Genomic DNA, 26287 nt, shown 5'->3' with positions numbered 1-26287 from the left:
CCACAGGCATCGCCAGGGTCAGAGGCTCCTCCTGGGAAAGGAGCCCAGTGGTCATGGCTCTGCCGGCCAGGGCCATGCTCCCAGCCAGCAGCACGGGGACACGAGAACAGGGAGCGACCCTCAGCTGCAACTCCTCTAACCTGGAAAGAGCCGTGGGAAAGGGGGCTGGGGCAGTGACGTCATTGCACGGTGCAGCTCACAGACAGGGGCACTGATAATTCCCAAGGAGCCTTGTCACCTCTGAGCAACAACAGCTCTGATGGCCTCATTCCTCCTTAGCTCCGGGGATCTGGGGAGGGGCACAGGGGCACAGCAGGCTCCTCTGACATGCAGAAGCATCCCCTGGATCTCAGGGACTCAGGGATTCCCCTACTCCAGCAGGTTTCCTTTGGTGACTGATCCACACCCATGGGATGACTCCCACTGAACCTAACACTGCCAATCCTGCTCATTCCTGTTCCCAAAGTGTCCAGTTTCATCCCAATCTCCAGTCCTCCAAGTGCTCTAACCTTTGGGTGTCCTGTACTCCCCTGGGGCAGAGCTATACCCCAAATCTGCCTATTCCCATGAGCTGCAGATAGAAACAGGCACCAGATGATTCTGATACCGAGAACATTTGTGCGGGGACAGCTGAATTTGGGGTGAACCCAAAGCTTGTGAGTGAAGCCCCGGGGACTCCAGCAGCCCCTGGGCTGGTGCTCCAGCCCAGCTCTGAATTCAGAACGGCACTCCTGCGATTGGAGCAATCTTCTGCAGTCTTTGTGTTTGATAATCTGAGGTCTGTGGGAGTCTCTACTTCATAATCCATATATCTTGTGACCCTCTGGAAGCCTGACAACTATTTCATGCTCAGATGGCTCCTTGCTCATCTTCGTCTGTGCAAGAAGAGCGTGTCCTGACTGGCACAGGAGTAGCTCATATTTCCATCACGTCCAGACAGTGATTAAATGTCTTCAGCCAAGCACAGGGCAACTTTAACTGGATTTATTCTCTGGGGACTGGGAGGGCTGGGAATGAGACCAGAGGAAGGTGCAGGAGACCCCAGGCCAGGCAGGAGCTGGAAAACAATGCTTAGAGATAGATCTGGCACCTCCAGCAAATCTCACCAAAGCCTGCTGGGAAACTGAGCTTGTGTGAAAATCGGGATTGTCCCAGGTGGCCCAGGTCCCCTGGGCTGGCAGGGTCCCTTCTGGATGGCCAAGCCAGAGCAAGAGGTGTCTGAGCCTCTCGCACCCCTCCTCAACCTGCGATACCTCTTGGGGAGGGTTAATCAGGATGGGGAGGGAAACTGAGGCACGGCTGAATCCATTTGCTTTCCTTGAGCTATTCCTGGCCTGACTGTGCAATGCAAAGCCCCCATGGCTCCACCCTGCTCCTGACACTGTACCCTGGCAGAATTCCCATTCCCACCACCCAGCACCACCTCACCAGGTCCAGCAGCTCTCCAGGCTCAGCAGGACTTGGAGCAGCGCCCAGGCAGGAGCCAAGACAGGTTTGGCTCTGCAGGTACAAAGCTCTGGACGCAGATAAAACCCACTAACAGAAAAATGGTACAAAGGAAGCCAGGCTCTTGGGGCCAGGCTGGGAGTGAGAGCAGTAAATTGGAGGATAAAGCAGTGGCTGCTGGTCAGCCTCGATTTCACCCTTTCAAGCTGCAGTAAAGAGGAAATGCGTTTTTTCCCAGATTCGTGCTATCATCACTAAACCCTGTGTATGTAGAGAGTGTATTTCATGTTCTCAGGGGCTTTGCAGTCAATTGAATTCTTCTAATGCTCTCCCTCCCTGCTTTCCTTGCTCTGGATGCTAAAGCACACTCTTCCCTGGGATCAGGAGCCAGGCACACTGCCTGGGCATCCGAGCAGGCACCAAAGGCTGTGGGAATCAAGCATTTAAAGTGAAATTATGGGTCTGGGCCCCCTTTTACTCCTGATTTCCCAATGTTTTCCAGGGTATTTGTACTTCAGGGACTGTCAGCACCCTGAGGCACAGCCTCAGGTATCAGGCACAGCCCAAGAGGGGAGACCCCAGCGTTCCCCCAGGACGATGGCACAGGGTGCAGAGAAACCTCAGCACGTCACATGGAAGCATCCAGGAACATTTTTGCTAGCAGGATGTTCTGTAAACACAGCCTGGGAATGGCAGTGCAGCACCAGCAGATGAAAACAGATCATACTTCAATGTTTTCGCATTTCAAGGCAGCCCCAGCTTGGCTGGTGGGGGATCGAACAAGGGTCGCAGAAAATCACAGCAACAGCCCAGCAGGAAAAATTCATTTTCCCATCAAGTGATAATAGCCCAAGCCTGGATTTGTGGGAGTAGGCATGAACACACCCCAAACTCTGCTGCCACAGCCCCAGCCCTGTGGCCTGGCTCTGGATGGATTTGCAAAGACAGAGGGAATCAGGGGAGAGGAATGCCAGGAATACATTCATTCAGGAATTAAAGAGAGACCTGTCTCTTTTTCCCACCTGCCAGCCCAGCTCTGAAATTCTCTTTGGTAGCTCAATGTTTTCCTTGTTTTTATGAGAACAACATGGTGAAGTTCAATCTGAGGTGCCCCCTGAGGGCTCCCACGCCCTTGGGTGTCCACAAGCACCTGGAATCTCTTTTTGTAGGGAGGTCTGATGCTGTGGGAAATGGAGATGAGACTCCAAAGAACTCACTGATCCACATTTCTCCATCCACCTCTTCCATCCAGACCTTCCCAACCTCCATCCAGACCCTCCCAGCCTTCTTTCCAGTCTCCATCCAGACCTTCCCTGCCTCTTTCTGAACCTTCATCCAAATTTTCCATCCTCCACCCAGACCTTTCCGCTGTCCTCCCCAGAGGTCAGAGTTTGTCCAAGGACTTTGGTGTTGGTCGCTGACCTTGGAGGAGCTGTTTTCCTGGGAAAATGAAGCATCACGTTGGCTTCATACGTACATCTGGTAGAACCATGAAATATTGCAGAAGATTGAGATTTATCAGTTTGGACAGATTGGCCTCTTTTGCTGGGCGTATAAAAGCTCTGAATGATGCCATCCATCATGGGCTGGACAGCAGCAGCTCTGACTGAGGACCAGGCAATTTTGCATTGCTGGGGCCAAGTGCCAATTCCTTAAGTAATCCCAGGTTTCATTACAGAGGCAGCCGGAGGAGGGCAAAGCTTTGAATTTTTTTTTTTTAAAGTCAGCTGCAGGACACTTGCAAGTTACAACGGAATTGATGGTGGATGACTTGTTATAATTAATTATAGCCATAATTAGGAATATTCAGGAAGAAAACTGCAGGAAAATGATCCGTGGAAGAATATATTTGATAGTAATATTTTAAAATGCAGCAAAAATTTGCAGCTGCTTTATTGATTTTGATAATAAGCCTTGTATTTTTCTTACATGGCTTCAGATGGTTTCTAATGGAGGGGGCTGCTAGATGAGGCATTTCAGAGAAAATCAAATAACCTCATAAATAAATGAGTTTTTTTTTTTTTTTTTTTTTTTTTTTTTTTTTTTTTTTTTTTTTTTTTTTTTTTTCCGGGGCATAGTTGTATTTATTACAATATTCATAGAACATCACATTATGGGGGAAAAGAGGCAGGAGGAGCCTCCAGGCTGCTCCTGCATCCTAAGGACAAACTTGTCCTTCTAAGGAGCTGCCAGGTCCTCACCATGACCTCATCCTGCCTGTCCCTGCATCAGGGCAGCTCCTGCAGAACCCTGCCCTTGGACACGGGACATGGGAACACCCCCAGAGCCTCCACACCAAGAGGTTCAGGAATTGTAGCTGTAGTTGGATTTTTCACTGGTGGATTTTCTACAGAAAGAACCCTGCTTTTCTATTCTGCACATTCCTCTAACTCAACAGCCCAATTTCCTCCTAACAAAGAAATTCATTAGGAAACTTTCAAGTCGATCCCAACCATGGCAGTAAGTTGAAATTGCTCAAATCATCTCCAGAAAACCTTCTTACAATACATCCATCTCCGTCTGCCTTTGCATCCCCTGGTAACTGAGTCAAACTCGTAATGACCCACGAGCCTTCTGCCTGTTCAGTCCAGCTCAGGCACTCCCCATACCTGTCACAGCAGAAATATATTTCCCCAAATTTATTTCCAGGCAATATTTCTGTCCTCAGGTTGTTTCTCTCAGCCACTCTCTTTCATGTGATAATTGTACGAGAATTTGCAAAGATGAAGAAACCTTTCCCCGAGATTCCTGTTCCTGTGCAAAGCAGGCAGGTGGAGGGAAGGAGGAATTGGAGCAGAGCATCCACTGCTTTGGAGGATCAGGTGGTGTCCTGCAGGATGTGGAGAAGCAGATCCAGCACAGCCGTGAGGATGAGGAGCTGGAGCTGGCCTTGCTCAAACTGTGCTCCCCAAGGGGCTGCGCTGTGGCTCATTAGCCAAAGAGGAAAGAGCTAATTTTAGACGGGATGGCAATTAAAAAGCATTGTATTATCCTCCTGTGCTAAACCAGCAGTCACAATCTTTGGGTAAACCAGCAGTTAAATGAGGGGCTGACGGGGAGTTATAATAAGGAAAGACAATGGCATCATTATATTGGGATTTATCTTCCTGAGACAGGATTGTCCTCATTATTCAGGAGCGGTGTACCCAAAAGCCACTAATAAGGCTCCCTCCCAGCACAGAGATAAATCCCAAACCTTTCAGAGACTTTTGAATGTAAATGCTCCATGGCATCCAAAGTGCCCTTTGATTCCAGCAGGCTCATCCCTCTTGCCAGCACCGCCGGTCCTGCTGGGGGCTAAATGGGCTTTGGGCTCTTCGTGGGCCGGGACAGGGATGGAGGTTTTGCCGGGACAAGGGGCCCTGGCTCCTACAGCACAGAGACATTTGGGTCAGCTCGAGAGGGAGCTACAAAGTCCCGCCCGGATGGGACCCAGGCACTCACGATGCCGTGGCTGCGGTGCCACAGCTGGGATCAAACACCCGCGGGAAACCGGATCATCTCGGTTTGATGCAGATCAAGGGTAATTGGCAAACTGTTTTCTCAAATGCGGCAAGGAAGGAGTTGGAGACCTTCGAGCAGGGCAGAGAAGTTTGTAGGATGATAAAGGGGCCAGTGTGCCCCATTCTCTGCAGCGAGCCGAGGGCGGCGGGAGGCCGGGGATGGCAGCTCCGCTCTTTGGTGTTTTGTGGCACAATTAAATTGCATCGACCAAAAGAACTCCTTCCCTTCCACCGTGCAGGAAACTCTGTGCTTCAAAAATACGCCAGACGCTTTCTTTTTTAATGCTACAAAATAACAGGGTAAGCGTAATATCCATCCGTGGATGGGAAGGCCACCTTGTTTCAATTGCTGTGCTCTCACCTTTAGCCGGCTCGAATAAAGAAAAATTCTTCAGAAAAGCCATAAGTGTTGGGATAGATTTGGAAAGACAAATCAGCTCAGCAGCAAGGTGGGAAACACAAATTTCTGATCTGCATTTAAAAGGGCTCAGGATGCACAAGCAGCCTGGGGCTGGTTCCTGGTGTTCCTACCCCAACACCAGGCAGTTTTCTGTGGGTCAGTAAGACCGGGGTGTAACTCAGCAGAAAGGATGGGGTGCCCACTTCCCAACCTCCTGCTGCAAACCCAATTCCCTTAACAGCACCAAAGTTGTCAAACCCCAGTGCTGTGGCACAGCCCATTTCAGCCACCCAGAGCTGCTGGTACGGGACAGCTGGAGGAGAGCAGCCCAGAAGGGTCTTTCTTAAAGTGAAACCATGAAAGACCTTTTAATGCAGGGGCTGGAGAGCTCACAAATGGGGGAGTCCTGCCCTGCCATCTGGAAGGCAAACCAGAGCATGCACAGGGTGAGAAATGCTGGCAAATCTCTCATCGAGCTGAGATCAGGGTGGTTTTTAATAAGAAAAAGACATTTACTGAGGGCTTTAGGATGACCATTGTGATAGACCCGCAGGAGGCACAGGGGCGAGGTGGGAGATGAGCTGCCTAATATTGATGAGATTGTTTTTACTGCTGGAGTCTTTGTGGAGAGCAGCACTGCTCAAGCAGCCCCATACTGATGAAGGGATTTGTATTTGGTAGCTGGGGCATTTTTCTGGGCTTTGAGAGTCCAGAGTGCCACAAATTTGATGACAAAACCTCCCTAACCAGTATCCCTGCTGCTTTCTCCCATGGCAAACAGCCCTGGCAAATCGTGGCTGTCAGACTGCCAGTGCTGAGTGCTAGGTGCCCATGTCACAGCTCCTTTGGGCTCTGCATCACCCACATTCATGTACTAATTAAAGCCCATGGTTAATTTATCCAATGCTGCCTTGGGATCTCCCCTGGAGCAGCAGTGAAGCAAACAGCAACCAGCCCCAGCCTTTACACCCCAGCCCCCTGGGCTAGGCAGCACTGCGCTCTCTCCTCTAAACTGTCTATCTTAACAAACCTATTTAATGATTGCTGGCTTCTATTTCACCATTCAGGAATGAAAACCTCTTCAATAAATACTTAATGACTCCTATTGGGTGCAGGGATGGAAATGGGGCTGGTAGGCACAGGGAGCCACGCACCCGCAGATAAAACCTCTGGCAAAACAAGGGCTCTTGTTTTATTGTGCCTGATGTTATAAAGATTGACTCTGCTATTAGAGCTTCCTGGAGGATTTCTCTGGGATAAAATCTCCACCTAGCAGAATTTAATCAGTCAGGGATGAGAAATAGATTTCAGGTGGCACCAGCTTTTAAATAGGTGTAATGTTGTTTCTGCAAACAGGGTGCCTGCTCTGCTAATAAAGCACCCTGCAGGCACCACCTGCTAGTCCTGACCGTGCACGGTGGGCACAGAGCGCTTTGGTGCCCACCTGAGGGGCCGTGAGTGTGCTGGTCCATCCTCCATTCCCTATGGGCCTCAGGGAAGTGCTCCATCCCAGGGACAGCAGAGCAAATTAACCAGGAACTAATTAACAGGAGGCCGGCACTGTGTGGGCTTCAGGTACAGCATGTTTGGACAGGAGAAAAGCTTTATTTAAGGGTAAAACCATGGGGGCTGGGCTTTTGTGGTTTGCTCTATCCTCAGCTCTGGGATTTGAAAGGGCACAACCTTCACCTGCCCACACTGCCAGAGAGAGAGGTTTTGGATATTGTGTGATCCCAAAAGCACAACCCAAAAAAGGGAAGGGAAGACAGAGGCTGGCAGGGCATATAGCCCCAGCCACAGCAGATGTTCCTGTGGGTTGGGAACTTGTTTTAGCTGCTGGCCTCTGATGAGAGCAGCTTTGAGTTAATGGCCCTGGCGGTCTCCTGTGAGGAAGAGAGGCTCCATCTGCCCCAGGCCAGGCTGGGGACCCTCGTGGGGGCAGGACTGGGTGGCTCTGCACAGCTGGGTGCTGGGGTGTTCTCCTCCTACTCTCCTCTCATCCCTGCCTTGACCAAGTGAAGTTCAGCTGTTACACAGTGTCAGGAGATGAATTACATGAAATTATAATTACATCCCCTTTGCCTGCTCTGGGCAAAATGCAAAAGGTCATCCTTTCCCTTGCTGTTGAGCTTTAATATGTTGGACCACTTACAGACAGTGGTTACACAGGGCCAGGCAGAGAGGATGCACAGGCACTCACCAGTTTCTCCTCTTCTGAAGGACAGGCTTTGCTGGAGAGCTCAGCACCCCTGGTACAGAGAGGCCAGACAAGTGATCCATTCCCAAAACTGAGGGCCTGCAGGTGTTTTTGGGGGGTGCCACACCAGCACAGCAGCTTTCTCATCTCCCAGCCTTGAAACTGTAATGACTTCAGAAGCAGCAGTGCCTGGGGTGTTGGTAGTACAGGAGAGCCCAGAACCACACAGAACATGGGGCTGTGCATCTCACAGGCCTCTGGGGAGGCTTTCCCCACTCTTCCAGCCTCCCAAAGTGAATCCCTGATGATAACTGCACTGCCAAAAGCCTTTAGGTACCTTTCAAAGACACGTGTGAGCACATACTGTGGTTACTAACATGTGTTCTGGGAGGAGATGCAGCACTGACCACCTGAAGAAATTTGCTGCCACGTTGCCTTGAGCCAGCACTGGAGGTTGCTTTAGGCACACCTCTGAGACCTGAAACCTGGTGGCAGGGACCAGGAAGAGCCACAGGGCTGGGGACAGGGGCAGACTGCAGGGCTGGGTCCCTCAGGGCAGATTCAGCCCCCTCATAAGGTGAGAAGCCAATTTCCTGCTTTTCACAGCAATTTTCTTCAACACCAGTGGCTACTAGCTGCTCTACTGATTGTAAATAAATACAAAGGGAGCTTGGCCTAAAATAGGAAGCAGAGGAACCTCCCTAGCTCAACAAACAATAATGAGACCTTGCAGGCAGAGAAGCTGTAATTTGCAGGGCCAACTCTCTCCATGGGATGCAGGCTTGGCCAGGCTCTGGCTGGCATCCATCCACTGAGGTCCAGGAAGGGGGAGCCTGGCCCAAGGACCCTCTCTAGGTCTGTCCTGCTCCTCTCCCTGCTGCTGCTCACAGGCTGGTCCCTCAGGATGTGGCTGAGCCCTACCACACCCTGGGGGCTCCCCCCTTGGTGCCCTGCCCTAAGCCAAGGTACATCAATTTACAGTTCCCCACAGCAGATGTGCTCACACAGCCCTTGCAGAGGGCACAGTCACAGCTGGTTTCATCCTAAAACACCATAAAACCCCTCAATCCAGGTGGGATGGCTGCCTGCCAGCACATCCCTTCTCCCTCACCCCATTCTGCCAGGTCCTCTGAGGCCACGGCTCCTCCTATGCCTCCTACCAGACCCATGGGGCTGCCACCAGCAGGGAGACACCAGCACTGTCCCATCGCAGGCTCTGGAGTGACAAACATGAGCTGGGGAGCAGCTCCTCCCTCACAGGTGACCCACAGACCAGTGTCCCGCCTGGGGCTCCAGGCACAGCTCCACAAGAGCCCCCCAGCACCACACAATGCCACACAGGAACATCTGCCTGGCCTCTCCCTGCTCTCAGTCCTCATCACATCCAGGGGGTGCCACAGCCTTTCATCTTCTGTGGCTCTCTGTGATCCTGACGTGCTTCCAGGAGATCCTGTGGCCCCACCAGCCTGGGACCAGCGAGGCCACCGTGCCCTGTGGCCACTGGCAGCTCTGTGCTGGCCTGGCAGGGAATTTTCAGCTGTTTGACTGTAGTGAATTCCTTTGAGTTTGTGGCTTGCTGTTGTTGCTCTCCTTTAATAACCTCTAATAGGTTTTTCTCCTTAAGATAAGACCTCAGTAGCAGCGGTTTGGCATCGTATCAACAGTATCAGGCATTCTCCTCTGCTGTAGGTACACTGAGATAAAGATTTCGGAGTCCTTTGAGCTATGGCGTAGACCTTTCCACAACAGTAAATGGTGATATTTCCATTCAGTAATGTATTTATATCTTCCCAGTGAGGTCAATAACAGAGTATCCCTTGAGCTGGGAAAAAATGATGAGTGATGTCTAGTAATTACAAAGACCATAAGGCATCCGTGAATCTAATTTTGACATTAAAAACCACGACAAGCACCTCCAATTGCCTATTTAATTTGCTGGCTTTGGACAGTGAGGTCCAGTGCTGTGGAGGAAGGGGTGTCTGCACACAGGGCACGTTTTGGGGTTGTTGGAATCTAAAGCAATTAACTGCTCTTGCCTCTCCCGCTTTCCTGGCGTCGCGCCTGACCTTGCATACGATTCATCTTCCTCATTCCTGTTGGATGTTTGCAAGTCATCTTGCTTTGAGCAATGTGGGCTGCAGTGGGGATTGGAATATGTGGCACTGCCATCCTCGCCCCGGTGCTCAGCCCGAGCCAGGCGGTGCTGGGCTGGGGCTGCGTGTCGCAAACAGGCACTAAGAGCTCACGCTGAAGATGAATTGCATGGAACAACTCTCCAACGAGGTGCAGTTTGCATTTCAAACACCATCGCTCCAAATGCCCAGCTGTCTTTGCCAGAGGAACTGATGGAAAAAAAAAATAAATTCATTCCCACTTCATATAAATGCCCTTGTTCATATTTCTATTTCAGAAATCCAATGCTTTTTCACAGCAGTGAGACCTCCCCAAGCCAGGCTTTCCTAAGGCAGGGTGGAGGAAACCAGCAAGAGCTCCAGTTGCTCCTGGAAGCCAGGCCACTCAATTTACAATACTTGTTTGCAAATCCGGGTTAATATACCGAGATTTTGGTAAACAAAATGCAGTGCTTTTTTATCAAAGTCATCACGTATTTCCAGATTTTTGTGGTACTTTTCATACTTTCCCCTAAAAGAGATGTGATGCTGCTTTTGGAATGACGCAGAACCAGAGAAAATAGGGCTGGGAGGGACCTCAGTGTTGGCCCTGCCCCAGGGTAGGGTCAGCTGCCCATTAATCCCAGGAGATGTTTCTCCAAACTCTTCTTAAACACTTCTAATGACAGAAACTCCAGAGCCCTCCCCAGGCAAAACAACCCAGTGCTTAATTGTCCTTTCTGCTCCACGGCTGGAAATCGTCTTCTCTGCAATTGCAGCACTAATTCCCATCCTGAAGCTCTGCAGCCTGAGCAGCGAATATTCCATCATTTGGATTGTTAGGGAGAACACTGACTCGTATTAGACTGAGGATGGATTCCTGCAGAAAGTCACTCAATCCATCCTTTTATTTGACAGCCAGTTATTGATTTCTCTTGTCTGGTTTCCAGCCATGTTTTGCACCTCTCCCACAGCAGTTGCGTGGAGACCTGCTCACCAACCTTGCTAAAAGGAATGTCATGGGAAACGCAGCAAATTCCTAGCAAAGCCAAGGCATCCAGCATCCCTGGCTTCTTCTCAGTCCAGAATACTTAATCTCATCACACAGGGAAATCAGATCCTTTCCCTTTGGGGAAGGATATTTTTTAAATTTTTGTTAAGAAATATAATTTAGAAATTATATTTTTCTGGGACCCGAGTTTAAAGAAGTCAGATTAGAATGTTAATTCTCCAAGCCGCCTTCTTTCTCCCCTATGTAAATACAGATTTTACCTTTGCCTCTGCCAATCTCCTGGAGTGCTGTAACAGCCCAGATGGCTTCTGCCCATTCCTTGACTAACCAAGGATAAAATTTTGGTTTTGGCCACTTCCAAAATGCTTTACTTATCTGCAACTGATCTTTATTGCCCTTCGTAGTCCCTGCTGATTGCACAGCATCTCATACCCTGAACTGCCTGGTTCCATCCCTTCCTGCTCACACCTTGGGAATGTGACCTGGATTTCAGTCCTTGCAGAATTTCCTCCTCCCCCAAAGGTCAGTGACGAGCTGAGGGTGAACAGACACAGCCCCTGCTCCAGCTCTTGTCCTGTCACCTCAGGGTTGGATGGTTCTATTTGCACACCTTTGGATTTTAGGAAAAAAATTCTTCACCAAAAAGGCTGTCCCAGCTGCCCAGGGCAGTGGTGGAGTCCCCATGCCTGGAGGGATTCAAAAGCCGTGTGGATGTGCACTTGGGGACACAGTTTAGAGATGGCCTTGGCAGTGCTGGGAGCATGGTTGGACTCGATGATCCCAGAGGTTTTTCCATCCTAAGCATAATTAAACACAGGTAAGCAGCCTCACAGTGTGAAATACTCACCCATCACCCCCAGTTTTCCAGTAGGTCCCACATCCCCTTGTTCTCTAGAGCTCATGGCAAGCATGGCTATTCCTAACACGGAGCAAAACCATCTCCCTCTTCATCTGTTTCTTTTTCTCTCTCTTCTGACACCATCCCAGGCACATGAATCTCTTGGCCTCAGCCAAAGCTTCCCAACTGTGCTATCCAAGAGCTCTCCTGGAGATCACTTTGTCAGTGCTTGTCTGGCTGCTCCTTCAAAATCTCTACCAAGGTGGACTGGCTGCACTTCCCCAGTCCTACAGGGGAAAGGTTAAACCTGAAAAAAGAGCTGGCCAAATCCAAGAGCACAACCCCACAGTCCTCATTTCCTCAGGCTCCTCTGCCTCAGGAGCGCTGGTCACAGTCTCAACACAAGGATTTAGATTGTAACCTCCTTTTTCACTTCTTGCCAGGCAAAAAATGATGGAAGCAGCTCAGTTGCTGTGGTTTGTCCTCTGCCATGTCAGTCAAACCTACAAATCACCGTCAAACATTTCTTCCTCACCGGCTGGTCACATTGACACGTGCAGAAGATATTAATTCCAAGCAGCTCATCATCCATTTCTGTCAGGAGAGATCCTGACAGGGTTTGCTGTGGGAGGTCCATGGCTGTGACAGGATTTTACTGGGTGAGCTCAGGATAGGAGCCCCTGGGATGGGGAGAGAAGGGAGAGAGCTGAAATCCAAGGGCTCGGTGCAGCTGCACAGGGAATCCAGCACGTCCAGGGGACAGGGACAGCTGGGACGTGGCACCAGGAGTGTATATCACAGCTGGTAACATGACAAACAACTAAAGGACAATTGCCCTGACACTTTTTATGGCATATATCATTCTTTTTAATAAGCATTTCTTTTATAATTGCATCTGTTCCCCAAAGGATTTACTGTGGATTAGGGATCCCATGCGAACATGGGGAAGCAAACTGTGATTAATTATGCTCAGCTTGCTCAAGGTGTGCCGTGGGTAGACACACAGAGGATGAATATGAAAAAAGAAAAGCAAAACAGTAACTGGGCTGGTTTTTTTCAGCAATGAAAATCTGAGAAGAGGGAAAGCCTTGAAAATTGCAGAGTTTCCAGGCAGTTTGGATAACCGTGTGGGCTTCCCAGCCTGCAGCAGTCAAAAACACCTGGCTGGAACAGAGCAGCCAGGCTCAAGAGCACTGCTCCCTGCTTAAACCCAGCTTTTGAATGCTCTGCTGGAGCTGGGCTTAGATGGGGGACACAGGAACGAGAAGCATGGGAAAGCTGAGACCTGACTGCCAGAAAACCACCCAGGAAGATGGGAAGATGGTCTTGCTGCACAGTGGGGATTGTCACCGGGAGCCCCTGGAAGCCAGGGGACAGTGAAACCCTGCTTAGCTCCAGAAGGGAGCAGAGAAAGGAGCAGGATGAGCTCCCCAAGCCCCTGTCTCTGTTCTGCAGGACCCAGGGCACGGGAAGGAGAGGCCAGGCTGGGCCAGGTGCTGCCTGCCCGGCAGAGAGCAGCTGCAGGACAGGCTCCGGTCGCTAGCAGCGCGGTCCCCACGGGCACCTCTGCCAGCTAATCAATAAACCATTTTTCTACTCAGCCCAGAGCTGTTTGTCACCGACACACCGACAAATACCCTGCTCCTTGGGAGATGGTGCCCCTGTCACCAGGAACTGCCAGAGAGCACCAGGATTTCTGAGGTCTCCTGTCCTGCCCATGGCCCCACCCTCCTCCTTTGGGCAGCACTCGCTTCTCTCCCTCTCCTTCCCACAGAAGACAGGAAGCAGATTCTGGTTCCCAGAACAGATGGTACACTTTACCAGGAAACAGGGGGGACCCCTCCTTCGGGGTCCTGGGAGCTCTGAACCATTGTGCAATTACCAGCACATGGAGAAGGAGCTGTGAACAGTTCTGCAACCACCTCGACGCTGAGGTCCATGAAAGCCCAGAAGTACTTCCCAGCCGCCCTGCAGAGTCCCCTTAGTTGGGCTGGGATGCCCATCTGCGTCCCCAGCTGAGCCCAGAGTGTCTGTGGGCACATGACAATGCCCACAACTTGATGGTCATCACTGGGCCAGGGGCAGATCTCTGCTCTTTGGGGAGAAAGATGCTTGTCCCCGTGGCTTCCTAATCTTGAAAAGAAGGCACAGCTTTTTCTAAAACTGCTCCAGCTTTGTTTTCTGAGCACTGCTGAGGCTGCTTGCTGCATTCCAGGTGTCCTCTCCTCTGAAAGGAGCACTCTGCCCTGCATGGTATGGGATAAAAGAGCACATGGAAAGCGACAAAAGGGTTAAACACAAAGCTGGAGTTCAAAAGCTATTTGATCCAAGCAAGAACATAATTTCGGGATGGGGAATTTCTCTCTCTGATAAATATATATGGCAAGGAAAAGCTGCTGCCAGTAGAATTACTCATAATGTTATAAATGAAAATGGATTTGGGGATGCTGGGCTTTTGCAGAGCAAGAAAGACTTTTAGACCATTTAACAAGAAACATTCATATTTTATTTCTGTGCACACAGCACAAAACAAGGATCTCAGACCCCTTGGATCTGAATGCCCATGAAGTGGGCACAGTGCTTGGTTTGAGCAAATCAGGAGGGACACAGTTTTACATTAAATAAAATTCAATAGAATGAAGAAATAGAGAGAGACCCTCACTCCCTGGTGGTTGCATTTCACGTGGGATCATTTGTCAGGGCTCAGCTGGGACACACCTGCGGGAGAGGCTGAAGTGCCTGGGAGATGATGCCCACCCTGTGTCCAAGGCACAAAAGATTGCAATTATTGCTGATAAATAACAACAGTGGATGCTGGTTGCCCCACTGGTTTTCAGTCATGGAGAACCAGTGCTCGCTAGGGCTAAGAACTCAGAGACGCCATCAGGCAGGTAGAAAATGCAAAAATAGAAATGAAAACCCATGAGGAGCACATTTACCCCTGGCAGGGCGGCCGGGGGCAGCAGGACAGGCACTGCTGGAAGGATGGAGGCCTGGATGCTGTTTGCAAGATCTGTCAGCCTGGCACCGAATTCCAGCAGGGAAAGAAAAAACAATGGAAGAGCAAGGCAAACAGTTTAAATGAGCCCAGGAGGCACATCTGAGCTTCAGAGCAGGCAAGGGACAGGCATTCCAGAGACTGCGTTGCAAACACTGAGCAATAAAAACCACGTCGAAATTCCCCGGGTGCCGTGTAAGCACAGAGTGTGAGCGAGCAGGGAGGAGGTGGCTGCCGGCCAAAATGTTCTGCACCGAGCTCCCACACAGCAACACCTGCAGGGGAAAGCCGGGGCTGGCTGCTGGCAGTGCCACTGGAGGGGAAGAGGGATCAGACCGGGAGAGGGACCGGGGCAGAGTTGTCATCCATGATTTGGAGCTGGAGAGGTGCCTGGGGGCGGGCACAGGTGAGACTCTGCTGGTGAGCACGGTGGGGTCCAAAATTCTCCCCTTGCCCAGCAGAGCTGCCTTTGCCAGAAGCTTTGGAACAATGGGCACCTGAGAGGCAGGAGGGAGCTGGGAAGTGTCAGGAGGAGCTGGGAGAGGCAGGAGGAGCTGGGAGAGGCTGTAGCAGAGGTGGCTCCGTGGTTGTCTCACTGTGGTGACAGCAGCCTGGGGCCGAGGCAGTGGGAGACAGGGTGGCGGTGAAGTGGTCTAGGACCCTCCCAGCCACCACAGGAGATATGGAAAAGCCCAGGAGAGATTCAGTGGTAGAACCAGTCCGAGTTCCTCTGAAGCCTTTCCCCAAATTTCATTCTGAAGCTGCTTTCTGAATGTGACCACATCATTTAGAAAAGCACCCGATCTTAATTTTAAAATCGCAGGTGAAGGGGAATCCATCAGGAGTCCTGGCAAATGGCTCCAACCGCTGATCACCCATCCCTGTTCCTCTGGATTTGTCTAACTTCACATTTCAACCATCAGATCTTCGCATGCTAAATTGAAAAGCCCTCTGTCAACAATTTGCATCCTTTAACCTTCCCCTGGAGAGCTGCAGTCACTGCAGCGTGAGGAGTTTGCTTTAACCTTGGAAGTGCCTCTGAAATGACAACACAAAGAAACTCAGCAGAAGTTAAGGAGGACAAGCAGGAGATTTGGGTCTTAATGGAAAAACAAACACTAAAAACTGATGTGGAAAAAGGCTTTCTGAAAGAAACCTTTCCTTGGACATGAAGCCTGGGGACACAGCGCAGACACTAGCAGCTCCTGGTTGTGGTACAGAACAGGGCTCCTGACAGGGAAGATGTCCTTCCTTTCCACCCCAAAACGCTGTGGGAGGCATCAGGAAACCAGGTTTCTAAAATGTTGAAAACAGACAGGGTGTGAACCCCTGATGGAGGTGGGGGTCACACCATCCCCATGGCCCTTCTGCCCTGGCAGAGCTGTGCACAGTTTTCCTTTACTCCATCTCCACTTGCTAAATCGAGGCAAAACAGCTCAAAGCCAAACTCAGTTTCTGCCAGGCATTGCCTTCCCCATGAGCCCAGCTGGGGACAGGCAGCGCTCCCCACCCATCCCTGCCTCTGTCACCCTCACAGGGACAGGGGCTGCTGGCCCCTCCACTGGCTGACAGTGGGCTCCTCTACCCTTGAAGGAGGTTTTGTGGGGTTTCACCTCCCAGGGGCTGCAGATGACCCAAAGAGGTTGGGTTTGCCCCTCTGCTGAGGCTCTGAGGTTGGCTGGTGGCACAGCAGGCTCCTGGGTCTGGCAATGGCTGCAGGGACCCAGCCACATCCCTCTGGGAACGCAGCTCTGGCAGTGACAGTGCAGCCCAGGCTGCAGCCCAGGCAGGGCTTCCTTTGCTGCTTTCTCTGCTCCTCAGCGTGGCCAAAGCTGGCTCTGGGTCCCCTCTGTGGTCAGCACTCCGGGCTGGACCTAGAGGGGAGAGATGACGTGGTGTTGGGGGTCACTGGCAGCTCCCAGCCCATGCTCAGGTGAGCTGTCCACAGCAAGGTGACACGCTGAGGTCCCCATCCTTCCTTGCTTGTCCCTTGGCACTTCCAGGAAACCACTGAGCTCCTTTCCAGGTTAGTCTGACCTGACCCTGAGTCATCCCTCTGCAGGCAGCCTGTGCTGGTGCTTTTTGGGGATGGTTTGTGTTGTTCACCACCAGCTCCTCGTTTCCATGACGATGACTAACACAGGCTGACATCAGGACCGGCCCAGCGGGGTGGCAGCATCTGCCAGCACCTCGCAGGCGTTCCCTTCCCTCGAGTGGGGTGAGCACCACCCACGGGAGGGATGCAGCAGGTGCCACCCAGCTTCCACACCGGAACTGAGCTCAAAAAGATCCTGAACTACAGGTGAGGTCCCAGCCCTCTGCCATCCCATAACACGAGTGCTGTGCAAGTTTCATGACTGTACCGCAGATGTTTGTACGACACCTTCCAGGCCACAGGACAGAGGCAGAGAGCACAGCAGGATGGAGCCAGACAAACCAACGTGCAGCTGTTGGATCAGGAGGAATTAAATGGGGCAGGAAAAGCAAAATGATCCTGGTCCAGCTCAAGGCACAGCCCTTGCAGCACCCACCCCTGCATGCCCAGGCAGCCCCGAGACCCCAGGTACCTGCCACAGAGCTCAGGTGGGGCTGAGAGAGAGCTCAGGTGCCAGGTAGATGAACCAGGAAGGCAGGTATTCCCTTTTAGTACCTTTATTAGGTAGGAAATGAGATTTACAATCTCCCACCCCACGCAGAGGTCCCCATGCCTGGTACCTCACTCCCTGCCAACTCCACCATCTCCTCTTTGCCAGAGATCCTGGGATATGAGCTCCATGTAGGCACCAGGGTGGATGTTTGAAGGACAGGAAAAGAGTCTCTGCCTTGGTGAGGCTGCCACTGGGGCTCCAGGACACCCCAAAAGCCCCGTGAGCCTGTGCAGAGCTTTCTGCCAAGGCTGACATCTCAGCAGAGCTTAAAGGCATCCCCAGGGGAGGTGGCTCTGAGGGCCAGCAGCAGTCACTGTGCTTGGGGACGTGATTGAGCTGCTGCTGGCCCTGCTGGTGGCTGTGGACAGGATGCTCAGGGACCCTAGGAGATGTGCCAGGGAGGCACTGACATGTTGGAGCAAGGGCAGGAGAACAGCGCGTGGTGGGCTGTCACCCAGCCGCAGTGAGGGTGACAGCCAGGCTTGCCTGGAAGGAGGTCTGACAGTGCAAACCCCTCCTGGCTGCTGTTGGATGCAGAGGCTGGAGAAGGCCTGCCACAGGCTGAAGCCCCCAGTGCTGCCAGCTCAGCCACTGTGATGGGAAGGACCAGCATTCCAGTGGAAATTGCTTAAACAGAGATGCCAGGTGATGATGAGTGGCACTGGGATCATCTGTCAGTGCTCAGCTGGGACGCACCAGGGACAAGGCCATGTGAGAAACCCAGTGGCGGGTCCTGTCATGACCCCAAGGCTCTGCCCTCATCCCTCATCCCTCATCCCTCATCCCTCATCCCTCATCCCTCATCCCTCATCCCTCATCCCTCATCCCTCACCCCCTCCCACGGGGCAGGCAGGAGGGGATGCTCTGCCCTGGGCATTTCCAGCTGCTCCACTCAAGCCTTGCCCAGGCTGCCCATGGGCAGGGGATGGCTGTGTGGGGTGACCCCAAGCAAACCATGGTTTGGGTTCTCTGGGCTCCATCCCCGACTGCCACACTGGGATTGCCCTCTGGGGGACCTCTGTGGTGCCCTGGCTGTGCTTTCTGCTGCACTGACTCACTGCCAGCTCGGTTGTTAATTCACGTTAGGGCCGATGTGAACGCTGGCGTGATATTTTCCGGGATGATTTCAGACTGTTTACTGCTCCGTGTTCCCATGGTGATTAATGCAGTGCCACTCCATGCACCAGTGCTATTAAACACCCACACACAGGGCTGTTTGCACCAGGGATGAGCTCCCCAAGCCCTCAGGAGCCTGTGCCCAGCTCCTTTGGCTACAGCTTTCCCCTGTGCCCCGTGCTCATCCACATCCCCTCCAACTGATCTCCTGCCCCTGGAGAGCCCCACAGCCACTACTGGAGGGACTTGTTTTACTTTACCATGATTTGACATCCACAGGGAGATTCCCCAAAGTTCCTGGAGCACACAGGGCTGGCAGGAGGGTGAACACAGGTCAGAGCCAGCCCTGTGTGCTGATCCTCACTGGTGAGAGGAGTTGGGCTGCTCACAGTCTTCAGGCCAGCAGCCAGCTGTTCCAAACTCACCTTGGCGCTGTGAAACACCTCGGTGCAGCTCCAGGGTGGCCATGGCAGGGCCTGGTGCAGCCCTGGCTGTGGGGCTGCCCCCTGGGATGCCGCACTGCCTCACTGTACACCAGCCTGGTACGCTGTACCCCTGCCACGGCACACACACAGCATTTTGGGATCGGCTCCCCCCCAGCAGCCCTGATTTAGTATTTCTGAGGCTGCTGCTGCTCCCTGCTCCCAGCGCTGGGTGGTTCCTGAGGGATGAGGAGGCAGGAGGGGCCTGCACACAGCAGGCAGGATTGCTCCTGGAGCGAGCCTGTGGGCATCTGTCAGCAGGGAATGGCTGGGGCTGTGTGCAGCCCACAGGAGGAAGGGCTGTGTAGGCCAGGGCAGCTCCTCACCTCCCATTCCCAGCCTGAATACACTGAGTTTCCAGCCCCCGGGGCAAATGGCTCTCGAGGGCTCATAGGAGCAGCCCAGGGAGTTGTTACTGTGAGGATGACCCACCCACAGCAGGGTTTTCCTATGAGAGGAACAGAGCCAGGAGAACAAAACCAGCTTTTTCCCCAGGAAAGCAGCCTCTCTGTGAGCATTCCCCGAGCGAGCAGGGAGGGGACTCTGCCCTGCTGCTCTTTACCCCACTCCTCACAACCACTCCCAGTTTCAAGCAGGGCACCCACAGCCCTGGCCAGGCTCTGCAGAGATGCCTGGGGCAGTGCAGGAGCTGCAGCAGATCTGTTTTCCAACCTCTGGGAGATCTCCTGCAAGAGCTGTCTGTGCAGGAGGCCTGACCACGAAGGTGGGTGCTGCTCCCTACTCTGTGTTTTTGGAACACACCAAGGGAACTGCTGCTCTTCCTTCTGCAGCCTGGACTTGCTCCCAACTTGGCAAACCCTGAACATCCCAATCTACACACCCCAAAGAGAGGATTTTACAGCAGACGTGAAACCCAACTGCACAGCACCCCAGAGATGAGGCACAGCTGAGCCCTGCTGTCCTGGAGGGATGGCAAAGGCCATGGAATCATGGAATCATTCAGGTTAGAAATGGACTTTAGGGTAATCAAGTCCAACCATTAACCCAGCACTGCCAAGCCCACCACTCACCTGTGTCCCTCAGGCCGTGTCCATCTCCTCTGCCTGCCCTGGCCAAGCAAAGGTGGAGCCTTGCTCAGGGGATCAGCCCCTTCCTGCAGGCTGAGCCCTGGCACCCTGCCTGGCACAGCTGGCCAAGGCACAGCCCTCCTGGGGACACCCCAGCCTCGTGAATACTGATGTGCATCCCAAGGAGACATCTATTTCATCTCCAGCTATTGTGTTTTTCTGACATATTTATGAGTGCCCTGTCTCATTAATCTGGTGAGCATTCCTGAGACTCCCCTTTCATGCTAGAACAGCTAAGGGCAAAAGCTTCTATTTATCTACTCAGTGTCAAGGAACTTCCTCAGGAGTCAATTGGATGAAAGGTTTACACCTTTTAAAATCCTTAATAGAGGTCTTCCAGCAATATGCCTGGCGTGGTTTAGGTAAAAGTCAGCTTTCTCTTTACGGCACACCTGGGGTTCAGTTCTTTTATCACCCTGACAGAATAACATTCCCTTCCTCTCCCAATGCCTGCTTTTCTTCCCCAGCCCACATCACCCTCACAACATTCCAGCTGAATAGGGATCTGTCATGAAAACAGCCTTCTGGGAGAGCCTTTCAGCTGAGAACCCAAAACAGAGCACGCCACAAAAGAAGCCTGGAGTGGCTTCATGCTCAAATCCCCTGGGCAGGACTAACCTGGGTGCTCTGCCCTCAGAGGCCCCATCCTGAGCTCCACGGGCTGGCACCCTGTGTGCTCAGCCTAAGCCAAGGCTTCACCAAGCCTTCCTTGGGCTGATTTGGGGTGGGAGTGCTGCTCTAGGTGTGCAGAGGAGGAGGAGGGACACCTTTGTCCTCATCGTGGGCCAGGGCAGAGCTGGGTGAGCAGGGCAGGCGCTGTCTGCAGTGCTGGGCACAGGCCTGGCTGCGTTATTGATGGAACCAGCCTTGCCCATCCATAACTCTCCATGCCAGCCTGGCCAAGTGCTCCTTCCCAGGGCCCTATAAATTATAATAACTGCTGAGGTCTGGGCTGATTCCCCATGTGAGGCTCCTTTCCATTAAAGCACTCTCCAGTAATTGCTTTTCATTTACCTTTTTTTCAGGGGTCTTCTTAGCATTGTATCTAAATCAATATTGTAGTTAAAACAAAAATATTTCACAAAAGCCACAGAGCAGTAAAAACAGGGAAGCAATTACAGGAAACCTTCGAGCATTAGCGCTGAAAAGGAAATAAAAGAATAAAAGCTTTCAAACACCCATTTGAAACATTTACAAAAACGTTCCAGTGCAGTAAATGAGTTTTTGGAGTGATCCCCTCTGGGTGGGCCACAGAGTTTGTGTTTCACAGTTTCAGTGGATTCTGGGCTGAGGCACATCAGGCACCGAGCTCTGCTCCTGGGACAGGGACAGCACCCAGGGATCAGCTGGGCTGGGCCAGGGCAGACTCAGGCTGGATTTTAGGAGAAGTTTCTTCCCCCAGAGCATGCTGGCACTGCCCAGGCTCCCCAGGGAATGGGCACGGCCCTGAGGCTGCCAGAGCTCCAGGAACCTTTGGACAGCGCTCCAGGGATGCACAGGGTGGGATTGTTGGGATGTCTGGGCACGGCAGGGAGCTGGATTTCAATGGTCCTTGTGGATCCCTTCCAGTTCAGGATATTCCATGATTCTGCAATTATTTCTTCCTTCTTTCTGCCCTCACTGTGTCCCTCCACACACAACCATGCTCAGGTGTGCCCATACACAGAGTTTTGGGCTCACACCTTCTTTCAGCAGGATTCAGACTGAGCCCAACCACATCCTTGGCATCATTTGCCTGTTTATGTCTCACCTCAGCTCAAACCCAGGAGCCCACACCAGCCATCCCTGGTATTGGCCACCTTCAGTGTGACTCCACAGCCAGCCTCAGTCAGAGTTTCAGAACCACATTTCCCCTCCTGGCACACCACAAAGGCCCAAACCAAGGCGAGCACCTCTCGGTGAAGCCCTACCCAATTATCTGATCAAGCAAAGAGAGGGAGCAAACACACAGGGAACAGATGGGGCTGGCGATGGCTTGAGAAGTCAGTCTGTTTGTCTACTAATTATTTAATGTATGAGACAATTTCAATACTTAACCCCCTTGATCCTGGGAGTTGCTTTGCTGTTAAGTATGGCAGTCAGGCAACGCACTGCTCATTAGCATTGAGCACCCGGAGCCTGGGATTAGCTGGCGTTGAAGTTGGGAATTAAAAATGAACAGGAGTCAGACAGCGTATTCATCATCCTCGAGGAAGATGTCAGCTTTGGATACCCCAGCCATTATCATAATTGCCAGCGATCTCCAGCCACAAGTGCTCCTCCTGCCCCAGAGGTTGGCTCTGCTGCCTGCCCCTTCCCTGGACAAGGTCATGGCTCTTTCAGGGAAGGCCTGATGGAGATGTCATCCCTTTCCTGGACAAGGTCACGGCTCTTTCAGGGAAGGCCTGATGGAGATGTCATCCCTTTCCTGGACAAGGTCATGGCTCTTTCAGGGAAGGCCTGGTGCAGGTGTCACCCCTTCCCTGGACAAGGACATGGCTCTTTCAGGGAAGGCCTGATGGAGATGTCATCCCTTTCCTGGACAAGGTCATGGCTCTTTCAGGGAAGGCCTGGTGCAGATGTCACCCCTTCCCTGGACAAGGTCATGGCTCTTTCAGGGAAGGCCTGATGGAGACGTCATCCCTTTCCTGGACAAGGACATGGCTCTTTCAGGGAAGGCCTGGTGCAGATGTCACCCCTTCCCTGGACAAGGTCATGGCTCTTTCAGGGAAGGCCTGGTGCAGATGTCACCCCTTCCCTGGACAAGGTCATGGCTCTTTCAGGGAAGGCCTGGTGCAGATGTCACCCTGATGCACAGCACTGATGGCCATGGGCAGGACCCTGACGTTCCCTGCACGGATGATCACAGCCAATGTGTGCCCAGACAGGCACAGAGAGAAAGGGGTTGTTGGCTCCACAGGTGATCACAGGATCATGGGAGGTTCAAAAAGCCCTCTAGGCTCATCATATCCAGCTATTCCTCCAGCACTGCCATGGTCACCACTAAACCACGTCCCCAAGTGCCATACCCACTCAGGGGTGGTGACAGCCCTGGGCAGCCTGTTCAGTGCCTGATCACCGTCTTGGTGAAGAAATTGCTCTAATATTTAATCTAGATCTCGCCCAGTGCAACCCAGCATCAGCCGGCGTGTGTGACGAGCCCACTCACAGGGGACAGAGGTCCCGGGTTCAGTGAGAGAGCACGGTGTGGGATCGGGGAATAAGCAGGACACGCTGTAAGTTAGAGCTGCTCCCTCCGAAGGATGCAAGCGAGATGCGACAGAAGCAGCCGCGGTGGGAATTGTGCCGTCCCACACCCGGCCCCTTTCTCTGCTCCTTCTCCAGAGCTGTCTCCCCACCCCTCTAACAGGCACCAGTTTGGCCACAAATCCTCCTCCAGCACCTCGCAGCCGGGAGGAGGCTCATCCCCTCTCGGCAGCATCCTTCCCTGCCCGGAGCTTGGCAGCACTGTGGTGGGGAGGGGGCTGCTTTTATGATTCCCCATGATTTCTGAATGGCCTAGAGCTAATTCCTCCCCTTCACTTTACAGCCAGGGGGTCATGTAGATCTCCAGTTCATTGCTCATCAGCCGCTGGCCCCGGCAGCCCTGCAGCCTGCCATGGCAGCAGGATGTGCTGGGCACCACAGGGAGAGATCCAACACTCCGGCTGCACCCAGGGCTGGGAGCCACAACACTAACGGGCCTTACTGGGAGTCAGGGCAGGCACACAGACATCCCAGGGATTCTTTCCCATTTCCTTGCCTCTCTGAGCAGACATGCTGACAGTGTCATTAAAGCATCTCGGGCTCTTGTATCCCAGCTGAATTCCCTGCTCCTGGAGTCCAGGGATGGTCAAAGCACACCGCGAATTGAAACAAAAAAATGTTTCTGCTGTGTGTAGACGCTGCTGGAAACACCAACCCAGCTCCCATCTCCTCACACCCAGAAGAGCAGTAGGAAGGCAGCATCACCACACCCTGTGCAGCAGGGCTGGGGCAGCATTGCATCCTCCCAGTGCCCAGAGGGTCCCAGCTCTCCCTGGGTTTGGAGGCACAGATTAGGCTCCTGGATGGCAGCATATATGAAACCATCAGTTCCTTTCTCTGTTTTATTAAAGTCAGCATGTGGTTTTTATGAGAAGAGATAATTGCAGAAGAAAAGGTCACTGTTATCTGTGCCGTGCTGTCAGGGATCACCAGAGCTCTTTATTGCATCGTGCCTCGGCTAATCCAAAGCCAGCAGCCCAGGGAGCAGCTCAGGGCTGCTGCGGGCACAGACACTGCCCGAGGCTCTGCTCACACTCCTCACAAGTGTTTTATCCCTGCAGTTCCCAAAGACATCCTGCCAGAGCAGCATTGCAATGTCCTGGGCACCGAGTTGCCTTTGCCAAGGAGAGGAGTGAGACCCTCCAATGGTTCTTGGCTAGTGCCCACAGGGGCTTTTTGATCTTCTTGTTCTAACTTTAGAAGCTAAATGAAAAACAAAAATCTCATTTCTTGCATTTATGACCCCCAAACTCGGTGGGGTCCCCAGCAAATCCCCTTGGGCCAAGCTTGCTAGAGGGGAAGGAAATGTCCCAGAGCATCTTATTATGCCTTGGAATTTGTCAGTGATGGCACCTCAGCCTGATGGGTCTGAGGAAGCGAAGGGTCAGAATGGACCCACCCAGAGCAGCCTGGTGTCCGCCCTGGGCCTCCACCACAGCCTGGGACAGGGCAGGTTTGTGGGGGCTGTCTCCCCACACAGCACGAGGATCTTCTGTCACCACTGCCCTGCAGCAGCTCCTGTCTGCCGAGAGCTGGGGACTCCATCCCCACGGCTGTGACTCCACATGGTCACAGCTCTCCATCTCCCAGGGCAGCAGCAGGGGAAACCATTCCCAGCACAACTTGGGGGAGCTTTTGGGAGAGAACTGCTCCTGCAGCCAGAGCAGGTGTGGTACCACACTCGTGGGGAGAAGGCAGAAATGCCAAGAGCCCGTCCTCATCCCAAGAGCACCTGAATCCCAAAGTCAGGCTGATTGCTTTCTCATCCCGTGTTCCTGGGCTACAGCTGGCCTTGCCCTATAATGTCCCACGTGTCCCATGGACTGTGCCACTCCACAGCAGCCTTTGCTTTCCCAGAAAGGAGTGGCTCAGTGTACAGGAGCAAGGCTCAGGATTTGGGTATCACTGCAGGGGGAAGGGAGTGAAGGGCTGCAGGTGTCCCCTGCTCCTGGCAGCACCTCTCACCCCCTGCACATTCCCAGTGTGCCACAGATGCTGTCCCCAGCCCCACAGATGTCCACGCCAAGGGGTGAGAAGGTGCTTCCACGGAGGTGCTGTGCAGTAGGTGTGTGTCCAACAGCCCCTCTCTGGGGCAGTACCCTCACTCAGTGATATTTTTGAGGCCAGCCGTGGGCTCCTAGGGAACATCAAGCAATCTCAGCTGCCACCCACCAGCCAAGTGCTCCAGAGAGGTCATATTTTGGCCACCTTTCCTGCCTTTCCCATGGGATCATGCTCTGATGTGATGCAGTAAGGGGCACTTGTTCTTTCCTGGCCGCACTTTTCTCCTGTAGCTCAGTGGCTGGGGTTTCATGCCAGCACTTCTCTTCCCTCTCTCCCTCCCCATCTCTGGCTGTTCCCCTTTCCTGCCTCCCCATGCAGGGCTGCAGCCCAGTCCCGAGGGCTGGCTGGTGTAGGGAGGCTCTTCCCTCCTCCCTGTCTCCCCTGCACGCTCCCTTTTCTCCTCCAAGCCGGCAGCACAGGCTGCAGACAGGTGAAAATTGATTTGCAGTGAACCGGTGCCCTGCCAACGCCTGACTCATCCATTCATTGCACACACATCCCCTCTGCGCTCATAAACTACCCTGCTCCGAGGCTGGAATTCCGGCAGGGCTGAGGAAACGCTGCCGCCATCCCCGGCCCCGCGGCAGGGCTGGCAGGAGTCACAGCAGCGGGAGCAGCCGGGAGCCACACAGCACGAGGGGAAAACAGGGAACACAAACCCAGCAAGCAAGAGAAGTGTTGGGAGTGAGGAAAAGGCGCTCTACAGATCCACACCACGGAAAGGTGGAAAACTCCAGCCATGGGAGTTCATGCTCCAGCTCCCAGTTTGTGGGATTTAACAGCTCTGTTACTGGCACTGATGGATGTGGCGTTGCTGGAAGTCACCAAGGGGCATCCCAGAATTTATCACAGAACGGTTTGGGTGGGAAGGGGCCTTAAAGCCCATCCCACCCCTGCCATGGCAGGGACACCTCCCACTGTCCCAGGCTGCTCCCAGCCCCAGTGTCCAACCTGGCCTTGGGCACTGCCAGGGATCCAGGGGCAGTCACAGCTGCTCTGGGGCACCCTGTGCCAGGCCCTGCCCACCCTGCCAGGGAACAATTCCTGCCCAATCTCCCATCCAGCCCTGCCCTCTGGCAGAGGGAGCCATTCCCTGTGTCCTGTCCCTCCATCCTTTGTCCCAAGTCTCTCTTCAGCT

Source organism: Hirundo rustica, chromosome 14 (genome assembly GCF_015227805.2).
Source record: "Hirundo rustica isolate bHirRus1 chromosome 14, bHirRus1.pri.v3, whole genome shotgun sequence".
In the NCBI taxonomy this organism is placed as follows: domain Eukaryota; kingdom Metazoa; phylum Chordata; class Aves; order Passeriformes; family Hirundinidae; genus Hirundo; species Hirundo rustica.
The sequence above is the reverse complement of the archived record's forward strand: the minus strand, read 5'-3'. Positions refer to the sequence as shown.